Below are 16,915 nucleotides of genomic sequence, written 5' to 3' on the forward strand. Positions count from 1 at the left end.
GAGGCCATAATCTCCTATTATCCCAAACCTCTTTCAATCACGGAGCCTTGTTTACAAGTAGTTTCTCGAGTAAAACACATCATTACACAAATAATCACTCCCGGAAGAAAAATTCTCAGCTACTGCACTGAACGTACATGCAGTGTACCAACCTTAGAATCCACAAAATAAAAATACACATAAACGAAATCATATAGTAGTATTCGCACAGAATCTCAAATAAACACCAATATTTTCAAGACGTACAATATAAATTACCCGAGATACGGTAACAAAGGGTTTAGGTGTAGGTAGTAAACTTTCCATTTGTACCTAAATCCCAAGCGATCGGTCTGACAAGAAAGATCCCTGGTTATCGAGTAACAAGAAAATTTCCAGATCGATCTGAAAACATTTCCTAACCTAGACAACGCTTCCTTCCCGCTCGTATCGCCGAAAACTGATCTCACCGAAACCAGTTAGTCCTCGAAGCGTGTCGCAACAAGAACTTACCGCGGTACTGCATTATCGCCGGAACAAAAGGCCATTATGGCCAGCCAGGACGCCGATCGTTCGCGAAATCGGCGCGTGGCATTAAATCACAGGTAATGCACGGCTAGGCGAGCGCGAGGCAGCGTTTGACAGCGTTAGAAAGATCGCCGCGACAAATGATCCCCGTTCCAGACCGGCTATCTCTACGCCGAGGCTACCAACGTTCGTTTCCTCTGCTTGTAAACGGCTTGTCATCCGCTGACAACAGTATTTGTCTCTGCAGCTCCGATCGAGGAGATTTATACTCGTCGGGGAAGACACGGCCTGTCCGTATACAGGGTGTTCGTTAATGCGTGGATGGCACGGTCTCCCGTGGTACAGGGAAGAAAGTTCACGCGAGCGTGCGTCTTAAATCACTCGGCCTAGCGTCGATTTATAGCGTGTTTTCTATCGTACTACCAGAAGAAATAGTCGAAATGACCACTTTCGGTGCGAGTGGGTGACCAAACGTGGGTGGTTGTAGGCTGTTTAATCGGTCGAGCGAATCCCCGGTATCTTGTAATCTGATTAAAAATCCGGACTAAGTGCCCTGAAGTTAGGTACGTGTGTGCGTGGTCGGTCTGTCTACGAGCCAAGGACCTCTTGGTGTGGCGTTTGTTCGCCCTTAAAGTTAACCTTGAATTCAACATGCGTCTCGAGTCGAATTGGCCTCGAGCCAGAGTCCTTTCAGGGTATCAGCGACTGGTAGGTTCCTTTGAATATTACCGTTCTCGAGCAGTATAGCAACGGACTACCTGATGTTACCAACGGGTGCAGCCACGGTAAGCCAGACATCCTGGCAACTCGGTTCATTACTATCGTGTACACGTTTGTTTAAGTTGTTGCACTTTCTAGTTCGGGGAACGGAACACGTCCTTTGCCTCGCGTTCAAAGCGGTAGCCGGTTCAGTCGCCCTGTTGAACCGGTAAGAACTGGGGGGTCAACTGGTGCCAACTACCCTAACGCTACGATTTACTCGGCTATTTTATACGAGGAGGTCTAACATTCTCTGTGTACGTCCCACTTGGAACATTGAAAGGATACGAAACAAAAGAAAAACTAACATGGAAATATTTCGCTTCGGAAGGGTATATGCGATGCAATGTTTCTTTCAAGCATCAGATATGGACAGTCCGAGACTGGCTACTTCTGTCGAGGAGTATGTCCTAGCTAGTAATCTAACAACTTTTTTCAAACGTGAATCAACAACTGATGATTACACATAGATGCTCCGGGGATAGTTTGAAGAGAAACCTTGGGGCATGTGGTTTCACGAACCACTCCGACACTAGAATCCACTTAATTATTATTCACGAGGACGTCTAGGATCATCAACGTAACGCCCCACTAGAAACGTTGGAAAGCTACGAAATGTGCAATACAATTGTTTCTTGTAAACATCAGTCACTGGAACTCTCCGAGACTGACCACTTCTAACTAGTGGTCACTTTGACTGCTTCTTTCGAACGTAAAGCAATAATTATTCACACACAGAGACTTTGGGGACCGTTTAACAGAAGAATCTTGGGGTGTTTTCATGAATTTGTTCGCGTATCCACCGGTTCCAGATCTCATAGAATACGATACACCCTGTACACAGCAACATTGTCGAGACGATAGTAGCAAAACGAACAGGGGTTTCATCTCGAACAACGATAATACTCGGCGCGAGTGAAAGCCCGAGCGTGTCGGGCCATTGTGGCGAGATTTTTGCTTTCCGGTGGTGGTCCTTTTGACGCGAAACGCTCCGGTTGATTAGCATAAAACGCCCACCATTCGCTCCCCGACCGTTTATCGCGTGCCGAACCCTCGTCCGTGAAGTCATGGCTGGATTAAGCCTTCTTTCGATGGAGCTCCTCTCTCTTCGATTATCGGGTGTCGCGACGATCACGGAAGAATTATGTTCGCGTGTTAGGTTTATTGGTACTCTTAAAACTCGGTGAAAGTGGGTGTCTTAGAGAGGGTTATATACTCTGGTTCAGAAAATCGTCAGTGAAATGTACGACCAAAATGGAATTTTTTTGTAGTTCAACAGGTCACCATGGATTTTAGAAGATTTCGAATCTTTAACAAAGGGGATGATTGTACATTGCGCTTGGATACAGTTAATTTTTTATCAGACTAGATGTACGTCTAAACTGAAAGTTTCGCGCCATTTCTGAGAGCAAACATTGGGACCAATCGGTGGCCCCAATTGTCCCTACCGTTGTACCCAAATTAATTCGAAACCTTAAGTTCACAGTACTTTTTTCGAAAGTTGCAAGTAAAATTGAAAATATTATTTTACAGTAGACGAGAAACACGTGGTTAATACCTGCTGATATCTGTGTGAACGAAAACTAAATATACATCAGTTCTGAAACCATATCTCCACTTATCCTAGAAACCAACTCGATCTTGCTCCGTGTTGCTCACTTTTAATAATCCTTGAAAATGATAGACCTTTCTCGAAGATCCCTCGAGTATTCGTTGCAACATGTTGTTAAGTATGCAACACAGTGCTACTCGTCGAATTAATTCTAATTGCTTCGCACGAAACGAGCAAAAGGACATTAGTAAGTTAGCCAATCAATGACGAACGACGATCCCACGAACGTTCCACGATACATATGCGTACCACAATATCTTGGAGCCAAGTTCGACGAGAAGTTTCCATCGAGTAATTCGAGATAAAGGTTCGAAGCAACCACGAGAAACTAAGAACGCGACGACTGGCATCTGCTGCGTATTATTCGAGAGGAGGTTCATTAGAGGACTTCCTCCGCGATGGGAGGGCCACGTGACACCGTGAATGATTTTCCGGTAATGGCGGCGCTCCAAAGGGCCCTTTGGACGTCTACACGGATCCAGTCGTTCCCAGAATTTATACAAATTATATTCAGATGCAGGATGAAATAATAGCCGCTTTGTGGAAAAATCAAAAGCCGTTGGTGGCTTTTATTACCCTTTTCGGCGTCGTTCAGATTTGTTCAGGAGATTTTAATAGTCTCTGGACTCGTAAAGTTTTCGACGAGAGGTTAGAATTTCAATGGTTCCGATTGTACGAAGGGAAAAGTTGAGGACGTGGAATTTTCCACGTTTTTAATTCGACGCAAGCATCGTGCTCGAACATCGGGATTATATTAGTCGCATTAAACTGCTCGGTCGGTCATGTGACTCAAGACACTTGGAAGATAAACTTTTCAGCAGCTAATAATACTGTAAAAGTTCGTCTAAATCGATTCGGAGCAATTTTTATAGAATTTCTACGGTAATGTTTAGAAAGTGGTGCACTTACGTATATTATCTAGAACTGCTCTCCATTCGTGAACCGAGTCCTTTTCATGCATCCGGGTAGTATTCTATATCTTGATCCAAGATCACGAACTTCCTGTTCCTTAACGCAATTTTCATTCCGCGTATCGACTTTGGATAAAGATTTCAAACCTTGACAAACGTTAATAATAATTTTCTAATATTAATAACAATCTTTCGTATTTTATAATTCATTTGAATATTTCGGTCCGAACGAAATTGAATATTTTCAAACGAAATTCTATTCGGTATAAAAAAGATATACTTTTTAATTTATTTCTCACCTTTTACTCGTCGTTCGAAACTTTTATCTGCGCGCAAATTTGATCTGTATAGCAATTTCCAAAAATAAGGTAAAACGTGGAAAAAAAATTCCAGGCGCTATCGATTTCGAAAAAGCGCGCGAGAATCGGTTGCCATTGTTGCCAACCGTCGTACATCCGATCGATTGGAACGGAACTCTCGGCGCAACGTTTTCAAAGGGACTTGAATGAAACCCGGGTGGCGCGAAGCGGCAACGTTTATCGTTGGGATGATCTCCGCGGAGCATTGTAAATGTGTTCACGTAATTCAGAAAAGTGCGTGTCCGTTTCGTGTCGGGCATATCGTCGTCGGGAGCGCTCGGGAGCCCCGAGCCCGAATGCACCCAGCGGAAGTACGTCGTGATTTGCCTGCTACGCCGGAAACGGCGCACGTGCGTCGTCGTTTTCGTAATTCATTCAGTCGCGTTCCGGGAACCCGTTCCGTGATGCTGTTCAATTTTTCGACCCGAAAGATTAACACCGAAAAAGACACTATCCACGATTTTTTCAACGTCCACGGACGCAAAAATGCACAACTGGAAAACGAACAATCGCTTGGGGAACAAATATATACTTTTGTCGTTCGATGAACCTTATTGAGCAGCACCAGGTTGCTCGATAAGTTTGTTAAACCCATCGATTGCAAATTTTGCACACACTTCAAATAATAGGTTGCTCGATAAGTTTTGTCGTTCGATGAAACTTATTCAACAGTATAGTACTAGGTTGATCGATAAGTTTTGTCGTTCGATGAAACTTATTCAACAGTATAGTACTCGGTTGATCGAAAAGTTTTGTCGTTCGATGAAACTTATTCAACAGTATAGTACTAGGTTGATCGATAAGTTTTGTCGTTCGATGAAACTTATTCAACAGTATAGTACTAGGTTGATCGATAAGTTTTGTCGTTCGATGAAACTTATTCAACAGTATAGTACTAGGTTGATCGATAAATTTTGTCGTTCGATGAAACTTATTCAACAGTATAGTACTAGGTTGATCGATAAGTTTTGTCGTTCGATGAAACTTATTCAACAGTATGATCGATAAGTTTTGTCATTCGATGAAACTTATTCAACAGTATAGTACTCGGTTGATCGAAAAGTTTTGTCGTTCGATGAAACTTATTCAACAGTATAGTACTAGGTTGATCGATAAGTTTTATCGAACGACAAAATTTATCGAGCAACCTATTATTTGAAGTGTGTGCAAAATTTGCAATCGATGGGTTTAACATACTTTTTCACATTAATAGACGAAACCTAAATTTACCTTAACCCATTTGCACCGAACGAAAGGATAGAAAATATGTCCTTATTGCCAAATTTTTTTCATTAAATATAGGTAATACATTTTAAAAAGTATTACAAACTTAATATTTGAGTAATTTTTGAAGGATGAATATAAACGAAACCTAAATTTACCTTAACCCATTTGCATCGAACGAAAGGATAGAAAATATGCCCTTATTGCCAAATTTTTTTCATTAAATATAAGTAATACATTTTAAAAAGTATTGCAAACTTGATATTTGAGTAATTTTTGAAGGATGAATATAAACGAAACCTAAATTTACCTTAACCCATTTGCACCGTACGAAAGGATAGAAAATATGCCCTTATTGCCAAATTTTTTTCAATAAACATAAGTATAAACATTTTAAAAAGTATTGCAAACTTAACATTTGAGTAATTTTTGAAGGATGAATATAAACGAAACGTAAATTTACCTTAACCCATTTGCACCGAACGAAAGGATAGAAAATATGTCCTTATTGCCAAATTTTTTTCATTAAACATAAGTAATACATTTTAAAAAGTATTGCAAACTTAATATTTGAGTAATTTTTAAAGGATGAAAATAAAAGGAAGAAGTTCATATTTGCATACGTGTATGTGTATTTGTCCTCTTTTTAGAATAACTTTTAGAATAAAATTTGTCATATTGAATAAAACGTATGTTTAAAAAAAATTTGTTATATTGGATGTGAAGTTTTTGAATTTACGGTTTCGTTGGTGGCCATCTGGTGACGGGTACGTGAAATGGAAACTTTTGCCCCGTCATTCGATCAGGGAGAAACAAATAATCAAAAATGATTGAGATTCGGATAAGTCGAATGGAAGAACTAAATGAGTCTTTGCAGACCGACAATTGCGTGGTTAAAACTCGAGAGGGTCGTTCACCGATTCGTTGCATTGTTCAGCTAGGTCAAGAAGAACGCCAACGCCGTAAACAGCGCCCAAGAATTGACACTTCGCACCTTTCACGAGCCAACGATAAAACTGGTCGTTCGACGCGTGTAATCGCGTTTTACAAACACGGTGCGGAGCGTTGGTGACGATCGTTGCAACACGGATTGCATCTCCATAAACGTGGATATTCTGTCGATCGAGAATGCTCGATCGAAGTAACATTGATCGAAAGTGATTCCACCGACATTTTAAATATCGAACTCAATAACTCTAACAGTTCGAGTTATTGTCCCAGTGCGAAAGAAATTTTAAACAATAATAGCTTTCCATTTGTTAACCTCTTTACTTGGATTATCCTCACCGAAGAATCAAATATCGATGTAGAAACCAGTGAGTAAGAGTATATGATATTAATTTATTGATATTTACTTACTAGTTTCCGCATTAATTTCAGAAAATTATTGTCTAATAACTAATAGTAATTATCTGTGGCAAATGACAAGGAGTAGTAATAAAAATAAATTACAAACGACTTTACCACGACGATAATGAAACATAGTTCTTGTAATAAGACCCGTTGCTGGACGTATTTTATATCTCGGAATAAAAAGAAGTCACGATAAACGTAGATTCGCAAATATTACTTCTTAGATAGAGCCAGTTCCTCATCGAAGTATTACTTCATAGCAGGTGTACAAAGTGACTAGTGAACGAATGCTACAAATCGAGAAAGAGTGTAGAAATAGCACTTCACTTACCGATCTAATGTTACGCGTACACATATTTGCATTACGCGAGAAAAGGTCAGATAAAGTGTATGTGCCATTGGTCCGTTTCCCATATCAGTTCGCTTAAAGTGACTTTGTAGATTTGATACCTACATACAATATTTTTCATTATTGTTGGTTGCTTCGATTCCTTCGTTAGAAAAAAAGAGATTAAAAAATACAACATACGATGATAAAATTAAGTGCGCACACGGTAGGGTTAAAAGGCATCGTCGTTCTTTTAATTACCATATTGACAAAGTTAATCTTTGATGTTTTTAAGAGTATACAGCCTTTTAAACGATTCTCGTAAAGTAGTCAAAAGTGCAATGATGCACCCTCTCTGCGCTCAACACTTGCGAAACGTACGGAAGCTGAGTTCGCGATGCACTGCGGGCGGTGCACGTGAACCGAACCGCGTGTAGGACCGATGAATGGACAACCAATCGCCGATCGCTGCGCGCCAATACCGCGGTGACCTGCGCGTGCGCGTGGTCAGGTACGACACGCGGCGGGCCACGGGCTGTCAGACGAAAACGTGCCGTCGGCAAACAAACATCGATCCTCTCGTGTGTCCGCGGGCTTCCTCGAGACCCCGGGGTCAAGAGACCGTGGTCTCGCTCGTCTGTCTGTCCGTCCCGTGTCTTCTTCGTTCCCCTCGGTCTGCAAACCACGGTCGCTCGTGTGCTCTGTCTCCGCCGTCAATGGACACGCGGATTATGCGTCTGCTTGGTCACTCGTACGACCACCGTCTGCCCAGGAAACCGTCCATTACGGGGATCGGCGAACGCATACAGTGGCGAACGGTGTGACGAACCGAATCGGGGAAACGTGTACACTTTCATCGAGTGCTCGAATCGCTCGGATAATAGGAAGAACAATGCATCGCGGGACAGTGTGGAAAGTTAATAATTGAGATCGGTGAGTAGGATTTGATCGATCGAACACTTGGTGCTTGAAAGAAGCTAGAAGCGATTAACTCTAGTTGTTTCCTTAATCGTACTTTCAGAGACGAAATATATATTTGGAAAATAAATATAGAGACATACTTTTAGAGAGAAATTCAATCCGGTGAATCGAATTGAAAAATAGAACTGATTGCAATTTCTTTTACGTTTATTGATCCCGTGATGAAGATCAAACTGCAGCGAAATTTTTTTACTTAGTAAGAGTAAAATATTCTTTTAAGGTTCGCTCGTCGACTCTTTGTAGCAATGTTGTTCAAAATGGAGGGTGACGACTTCTAGAACCGGGGAGGGAAAATGTTGAATACAGAAAAATGTGGATAACTCAAACATATTTTCCTACATGAATACACGTGAACAATAATGTATTTACTTTTGTAATGCAATGAGTATGCATACGTTTATACATATTATTCGAGACATTAGGGATTTTGCAAAATTCGACCTTTCAAAAATTGTATTTTAAATCGCTTTCTGAAGTCGTTCGAGGTCTATCAAATTGTATATGTTGAACCATTCGAATCGAATTAAGAAGTTTATTGCGGGGCTAGTGGAGTGAAGTGGACTTCACGCTTCAAATTTGCAACGATGACGCGCATGCGCGCGCACAAACGGTACTATACCATTCAAAGCGGACAGTTGAGAGTTACAGTTAGACACATATGATGAGAAGTCTCGTGGAAAAGCGTGACTTAATTCAACGGCACTCCCTGGTTTTTCTCGCGCCACTTGATAGTTTCTTATCGGATAACTGGCCACAACGGGCGAGCAATGAGAACACTTAATAAAACGCACTCAACGCGACGGGAATATCGGGACATTCGAGTGAATTCCACTCGTTGGATTTATAAAATAAATAAACAACGCGATGGAAAATTTAATTAAATAACGGATTTCTTCTTTTTGGCGTAATCTCATCGAAAAATAAATTCGTTACTGGACAACAAGGTTACGTGCTACGTTTGCAATTTACAAATTGTGGGGAAAAAAAACTATCTCGTTGGCCTCGAATTAACCTTTTCATCGCTGAATTAATCAGTGCCGGCGAAAACAAGCTGCGCCGAATTAATTTCGCAATTTATTTTTCAATAATCGTACTCGTAAGTGTGCAGAAAAATTCAATAAATGGTTAAACAATTGTACAAAACTGTCCGTACCGTAATGCCAAAAGGTTTGCATACCTGTTGTTTTCATCGACTCGAGCATCCAGAGTAGTTTAATTATAGTCTCGTGCGAGTGTTTGCCATTTCTTTCTGTAGAAATACCAACGCGACAATCGTAAAAGCAACCGTGACAAAAAGATCCTCGGCTCGCTTCTGTGTCCCATATACGATCTCGTTAATGAGACCGAGGAGTATAAATTTTCGTCTGTAACGAAGTGATTTGTATTAATTTTTTTCCCGAATGGATCCCGAGTACATAAGGCGTGCTCTGTTCCGACGGGCCTGCGCAATTGAAAAAAATGTTTCTAGCGCTCGTTGAACAGATGTTTGTTGGGTGACAGGAGAAAGGGATCCTGGTCACAAAGGCACTTCCCTGAAGAAGGGCCTCACGAGGCGCCGGTGGCGCGTAAAATGAATTTTCGAACGCGAATAAGCGTAGAACGTAAAAAAAAAAAAAAAAATGACAGTCGCTTACTCAGCGTAGATCCGAATACAAAAATATTATTTATGGATCGGTTAACAGTTTCGGTTGGACGATATGCATCTAGACATCGGTTCGTAAAAATGGTAATTTTATTTCACGTGGTATTTTGGTTCGAGTTTCTATGAGGACGAAATTTGTGTGTCGTGTTAGATATTAAAATATTATGCATGTTGAAAAATTTCGTTTACTGTTTTGTGATTTATCATTTTATAATTTATCATTTTGTAGTTTACCATTTTATATAGTGAAAATTAATTCGACATTTTACGTTGTAAAAATTCGTTCACGATTTTGTAGTTTATCACTTTCTGTAGTAAACATTTGTATATTATTCTATGTAGATCACCATTTTACACGAAACAAATTAGTTCACCACTTTATACAATAGAAATTAATTTACCATTTTATACAATAGAAATTAGTTTACCATTTTATACAATAGAGATTAGTTTACCATTTTATACAATAGAAATTAATTTACCATTTTATACAATAGAGATTAGTTTACCATTTTATACAATAGAAATTAATTTACCATTTTATACAATAGAAATTAGTTTACCATTTTATACAATAGAGATTAGTTTACCATTTTATACAATAGAAATTAATTTACCATTTTATACAATAGAGATTAGTTTACCATTTTATACAATAGAAATTAATTTACCATTTTATACAATAGAAATTAGTTTACCATTTTATAAAATAGAAATTAATTTACCATTTTATAAAATAGAAATTAATTTACCATTTTATACAATAGAGATTAGTTTACCATTTTATACAATAGAGATTAGTTTACCATTTTATACAATAGAAATTAATTTACCATTTTATACAATAGAAATTAATTTACCATTTTATAAAATAGAAATTAGTTTACCATTTTATATAATAGAAATTAATTTACCATTTTCTAGAATGAAAATTAGTTTATTCTTCGACGTGATAAAAATTAATTTGCAAATAAAATTGCACGACGAGCGTTCTGCCGCGCTTGAACTTGAACTCTTGAACGACGTATGGTGCAAGGGCCACGACAACATTCTTGTGCTAGGCCGATAACGTTATCAAACGTTATCTAGTCGCTGGACCCGCTGGCGTTAAACGTACCTGCAACCGAGAGGAACCCCGGTGCCTCTGATAAGCTCTGTGACGATAAACCATACTTGTGTAAACCGAAGGTAGAGAATTTGATAAAAAAACGGTTTCGTCTCGTTATCATTCAGCCGTGTAAACTGTGATGGAATCATGGCACTTTCGTGACCATGTAACGTTACGCGTAATACCGTATTACCTTCGCGAGCGAAACATTGAAAATAATTATAATAGTATATTACCGCTACTTGTGCGAAACGAAGAATCCTATAAATCGTCTGTACACATAATGCACAAATTTGTGTAAACGTTAAACTTTAAAGTAATTTATACGCATACTAAAAAACAAATCTTGTCGGATAGTCGTACTATAAATCGTAAACGAATTCCACAAAATGATTGTACACACAATGCACAAAGATTGTGCACAAATTTGAGTAAACATACGTTCTATTAGACTTGAAATGCTCATAATCGGAAAGAATATTTTCTTTTCTAATAATCGCAACGAAAACGGGAAGTTTTAAAAAGTGCTTCTCCCGTAACAAAATATTGTATTTGAAACTTTCGATTACTTTTCTTCGTCATCGGTTGGAAAATAAGAAGTTAATCGATAGACTTTACTTGAAGAGAAATTCCCGATCGGAAACTATCAGGACGTAGGTAGAATGAAAGCGCCGCCTATATACCAATTCTAAACGACAGATCGTCAAAAGGGCCCCCGAGGGGTCTCTGTTCGTTTTAATTCGCCAATGAATTCATCGCGCGATCGCGTTGACGATCGCGAGCTTAGAATGAATATTCCACTATCACGCGGCGCACTTCCCTGTTCACCGATCCCTTCGTTCTCCTTTGGACGCGACACACGTTCCACGAGCCTTTTGTTATTCACGCGGGTGTAGCCGGAGTGTCCCTTTTTAGCTACCCAGCCAGCTAAACTACCACTGCCACGCGGCGCTTTTTTTCTTTTCTCCTCGCGTATCAAAATAAGATATTTGGGGGAACGACGGGTCTTCTTACGTGCGCTTCGAGGTAAATCTGTTTCGAAACTTTCATTTCCCTGATAGTAATCGATTCTAAGCGTTGCGCAGCTGAAATATACTTAAAGACGACGAATGGTTCATACTTTTCTTCAGAGAACGTCAACCATTTGTTATAACTTATTATCATTTTTCTTCGGCGAACATTCTATCTTCGACGTATTATTATTTATTCTCATTTTATCGAAAGATAAAATATACAGAAATATCAAGGAATCATTCATTCGATATTTTTCTACGCGTAAATCGGTAAGCGTTGATGCTTGGCTTAGCGCCGAACCGATGTGCCTGGGCGTCAAAGCGATGCGACTGGCCGGTTCTCCGTATGAATTTTCTTATTATTCTTGCTGCGCGATCTTGGTCGCAGCGAAGACGCGTTTTATATGGATTAGTATTGAAACCGATCGAATAGACGTATTTTCGCAACGTTCGACGAACGCTGGGCTTTAACGCGACGTAAACCGTGGGCATTCCGTTCGCGAAATAAATATTCCAGGTACGTGCACGGTGCGTTCCCTTCGCTCCTCGCGAGGCTCGGCACGTTCCCGAAACGTATCGCTATGCGCATCACGGGATTTTCTATCGTCGCTCGACGATCGCGAGAAGCGCCGAAGATGGCGAGCATCGCGCGCCGAACAAGGCGAATCCGTCGCGACCGACTGGGACTTCGAAGCGACCGCCCCGACCGATCGTTTTAAAGCCTTTTGCGCCTGCGCGGTTGCGTAACAGCGATTTGGCGAACTGCACCGGAGCGCGTGCAACAAGTGGACGAGCGCTCGTGCACGTAGTGTGTTTCGTTGGAAAGGTAAACTGGTACGGGGACATTTTTAAGTTTCAGCGAGTTGTAACCGCGAGACACTTGGGGAACGAAGAACTCTGGGGAATAGTCGACTGACCGAGAAAGTCGAGCGTTTATCGGGGTCTCCAGTGGATTTGGTTATCTTTCTGGGGATATCTGGTTTCTTCTTTTTAATTTCCAGTTATAAACTGGTAGTAGACGAGTTCCTAGCGGTGACTGCTTTTTTCTTTACAATTTTTTTTTTTTACCGTAAAAGGTTTATTACAGTTTGTGAATCACGTTTACGTTCAAATGTATCAAATAAAGTGTACTCGATCGGTGGAAAGAATAATAAGAATGAAAGACTTTAAATGTCATCATCATTATTATTATTATTATTACTACTACTATTATTGGACATACTAATCATGCATGGAAGTACGGATACAAACCACTAAAAAAATACAATTAACTACAAGACACTAAAAAAATAAAATTCACCTAACCCACACCTAACCTCACTTGTTAAAAATTACTTTCAATTGGTACTTGTCCTATTTCGTTCAACAGCACTGATGCAAACTTTAGAAAATTAGCAAGGGAAATCGCGTAAACGATTCTTGGGACCAATGATGATGTTTGAAAGTTACGGTTTCGATTTGAGAATATTTTGTAACGCAAAGATCGTTCGAATGCCCAAATTTGAAAATTGGAGGTGTTTGCCTTCTCGCCCAGACACGGTCCTTTCTACTCGTAATTCATTTTGGCCGTTTATATTACACACCAGGGCGCCTCGTTCGAACTGGCCTCCCTAATTTAATGCTGGTATTTAGTCTACGAGCGCGAGCACGCGCCGGAAAAGAAATTCTGACCTTATCCGTGGGCCGAAATTTAAAGGCGAGCATGAAACGACCCTGAACTCAACGTCGTGTTTTGTAGCAGGACGCAGCAGCAGGTTACTTTGCTCTTGTTTTCGTAAGAAGCTTTGTTTCTCCGAAGTATATCGTGATATTTCAATCTTCGAAGCGAGGAACCGTACAGAAATAAATCTCTACTCACCGGTAGAGGTTACGTACGCCTGAGCCAAATTAAAATAAAATATAATCAACGTCATCTTCTGAGAGACACAAGATAACTTTTTGTATATATATATATATATATTCGTGGCAAAATCAGTCTTTCCAAAGTTATCGAGATAGATACTTGTACTTAAGACTATACTTTGAAATGACTTTTTTTAAGCAATTTTAAACTCTCTACAGACACATAATAATCTAACATTTTATGTTAGACCACATTGGATTTTGTAGAATTATTTCCTTAATTGTTAAAAAATTGAATTTTTTGAGAATTCTACAATTTCAATTTTATCTGCGCAGTGTTTTAATGTAAACATTTTTGAGGTTATTTGATCCCAAGGAAATTCGATAATAAAATATCTAGCGCGTCTACGACGGATTAAATAAACAATAGCCAGACACACGTCGCCTGAAAGCCACCGGTGACTCACGGAAGGCAGAAACAAATTTTACCCCCGGTTTCCAATGGCCCCTATCGCGAGATACAAACAAAATCCGCAGTTAATTTCGAGCATAAAGGCGCTGGTATCCCGGAGGGGTTAGAAACACCGCTGGCCGAAACCTTCTGCCTCCGTTTTTATGGGTCGAACCACTATTTCCCCTTTATTTTTATTTTTTTTTTCTCTCTTTTTTTACGAGGTCCGGGTTAAAAGCATCGTCTAAAACGCGCGCGAGAAGTAAAACGCCATCGGGCCGGTGAAATTCTTGTGGTTCAAACGTTGAAAGGCTTCCAAGAGTCGATGTTACTTCTTTGTTCATCGGCCACAAGTACGTCAATGCTCTGTTAAGTACACCAGAGAAATTTCAAAGATTGTTTATTAAAATTTCGTAGACCACAGTTTTGTAATATCCAATGAAAGGAGAGAGAAGAGAATTGGAGGTTAGCCTAGGGATATTTGCCTAGTGACAAAGATTACTTTACTTTTCTTCAATATTTTGTAGACCATAGTTTTGTAGTATTATAATCCAATGAAAGGAGAGAGAACAGAATTAAAGGTTAGCCTAAGGATATTTACTGGTGACAAAGATTACTTTACTTTTCTTCCATATTTTGTAGACCATAGTTTTGTAGTATTATAATCCAATGAAAGCGGAGAGAACAGAATTAGAGGTTAGCCTAGGGATATTTGCTGGTGACAAAGATTACTTTACTTTTCTTCAAATTTCATAGATCACGTTTTTATAATATGGTAATACAACAGTAGTGAAAGAAGAAAAAGAATTGAAGGTTAGCCTAGGGATATTTTCTAGTGACAAAGATTAGTTTACTCTTCTTCAAATTTCATAGATCACGTTTTTATAGTATGGTAATACAACAGTAGTGGAAGAAGAAAAAGAATCGAAGGTTAGCCTAGGGATATTTGCTAGTGACAAAGATTAGTTTACTCTTCTTCAAATTTCATAGATCACGTTTTTATAGTATGGTAATACAACAGTAGTGGAAGAAGAAAAAGAATCGAAGGTTAGCCTAGGGATATTTGCTAGTGACAAAGATTAGTTTACTCTTCTTCAAATTTCGTAGATCACGTTTTTGTAATATGGTAATATAGCAGCAGTAAGAAGCGAGAAAGGAATAGGAAGTGGGCTTGGGAATATTTACCAGTAACGGACTAAAACTTGACAAATATTAATGGAGTGAGTTCACCAGGAAGCTTCTGGGCTTTCAAAATTCAACTTTCCGGTTCTTTTTTCTGTCCTAAGAGGGGATGAAGAATCGAAAGATTTCGATGACAAGATTTCCATGAACACCCGTGGCGATGCATTCCGATGTTAAGTGCACGGTAAATAGGCGAGTGTGCCATTGTAAACACGACATAAATGGACACAGGGACGTAAGATTTTATTGTTACGTTCGCATTAGGCGTAAAAGTTGACGCCGGAGGATAATTTCAGACACTGAACGAAACGCAAGGTCCTGAGCGATTGGTAACAATGTTTGTACTCGACATTTCTGTACAGGATGATGCAAAAAACTGGGGTTTCTAACCTAAAAGTGTATTCGCTATAGTGACACAAAGAGTGCTTAGATAAAATACAATCTGTAGTAATAATCTACGTATAACCTATAAATTCCAATGTTACAACTAATATGAATTTCAACAATTCTATAAATATTCAATTGGTGTGCAATAATGTACAATTTAATTATCAGAATTTTTTTTACCGAATCCCGGAACCGGATGAGAATTTGTCGAGTATAAAAGGGGGATGGAAACACGATGCGAGGGTTGTATCATCAGAGAGTTACCAACCGAAAGGAACATTTGTTTTTTTTTTTTTTCTCGGTGAAATTCGACGTTCAGACCACCCACATCTTGGATACTGGAACTTTCACCGTAAACTCCCATAGGGTTCGAGCGGATATCCCTAGTAAGCGGCTTACCTTAAGCATCGACACCCTTCCGGGTATTTTCGGATAACATTAACCTGCGTCAATCTGTTTTCGGACTAATTTGTCGTTACCATCGGTTTCCGTTTCACGCGGTTTCGAATAAATTGACTCGAGAATTTGAAAAAGACACTCATTATATGCTAATGATACCGTTACTCGTTATCTCGTGAACCTGAGTCTTCCTAATGTAGTATCCTTCAGCCTCGGGCATTGTACACTGCGATAAATCTTGTTTACGAGTGAACGAGGCAGTAATGCAACAGTAGGTAAACGCTCAAAGTACAAATGTTAAATGTACAATTTAACTAACATTTATACATTTATAATACAAAAGTATAAAAAGAGATATATGGTCGAGAAGTCACACGATTCCAATTTTGTTCTTTCCTTTTAATTTTAACTCCAAAAGCTGCACGAATTTTTTTAATCAAGCAGTAAATACAATTCAATGCACTTGTGAAATTCGCTTTTTCTCATCGATGAAAAATTGGCTTGAGAAAAGTGTATTCTTTGGAAAATATACGCCATGATTAATTTACCCTAGTTTTCCATACTGCGTTACGGTATACACAAACTTGCAAGCCTCGCTATGCAAGAAGCAATTTTCCCATTGAGTGATACAAAGTACAATTAGCGCACAGTCTTACGAGATATACAGAAGCCATATCGAGATGTTCGCATATTTTTTTCCGCCTCGAAGGAAACAACTTCACGGTTACGGATGTCAGGTCTGATAAGCAGCTCTCTAAAGGTGTTCAAAAGTGAGCTGCGCGTGCAAGTACTTACAAAAGGTGTCAGAGAAAATACACCTACGTTGAACGTGCCCGCGGAATCGTCGGTAGAAAAGA

General features: G+C 39.5%; 1 protein-coding gene across 2 annotated transcripts in view; it reads left to right on the forward strand.

The window, feature by feature from the left end:
* The window catches only part of LOC143150743 (fibroblast growth factor receptor homolog 1), a 102,815-nt gene that overhangs the window by 37,180 nt on the left and 48,720 nt on the right, over positions 1-16,915 (forward strand). The window contains exon 1 of one of the 2 annotated variants that reach the window (XM_076319206.1): positions 7,624-7,986. The exons of the other annotated variant lie outside the window; for it this stretch is intronic. The gene's annotated coding sequence lies outside the window, so the exon portion shown is untranslated. Of the gene's footprint in view, positions 1-7,623; positions 7,987-16,915 lie in introns of those variants that run through there. 2 annotated transcript variants of the gene reach the window in all.

This window comes from Ptiloglossa arizonensis, chromosome 8, assembly GCF_051014685.1.
Source record: "Ptiloglossa arizonensis isolate GNS036 chromosome 8, iyPtiAriz1_principal, whole genome shotgun sequence".
Taxonomy (NCBI): domain Eukaryota; kingdom Metazoa; phylum Arthropoda; class Insecta; order Hymenoptera; family Colletidae; genus Ptiloglossa; species Ptiloglossa arizonensis.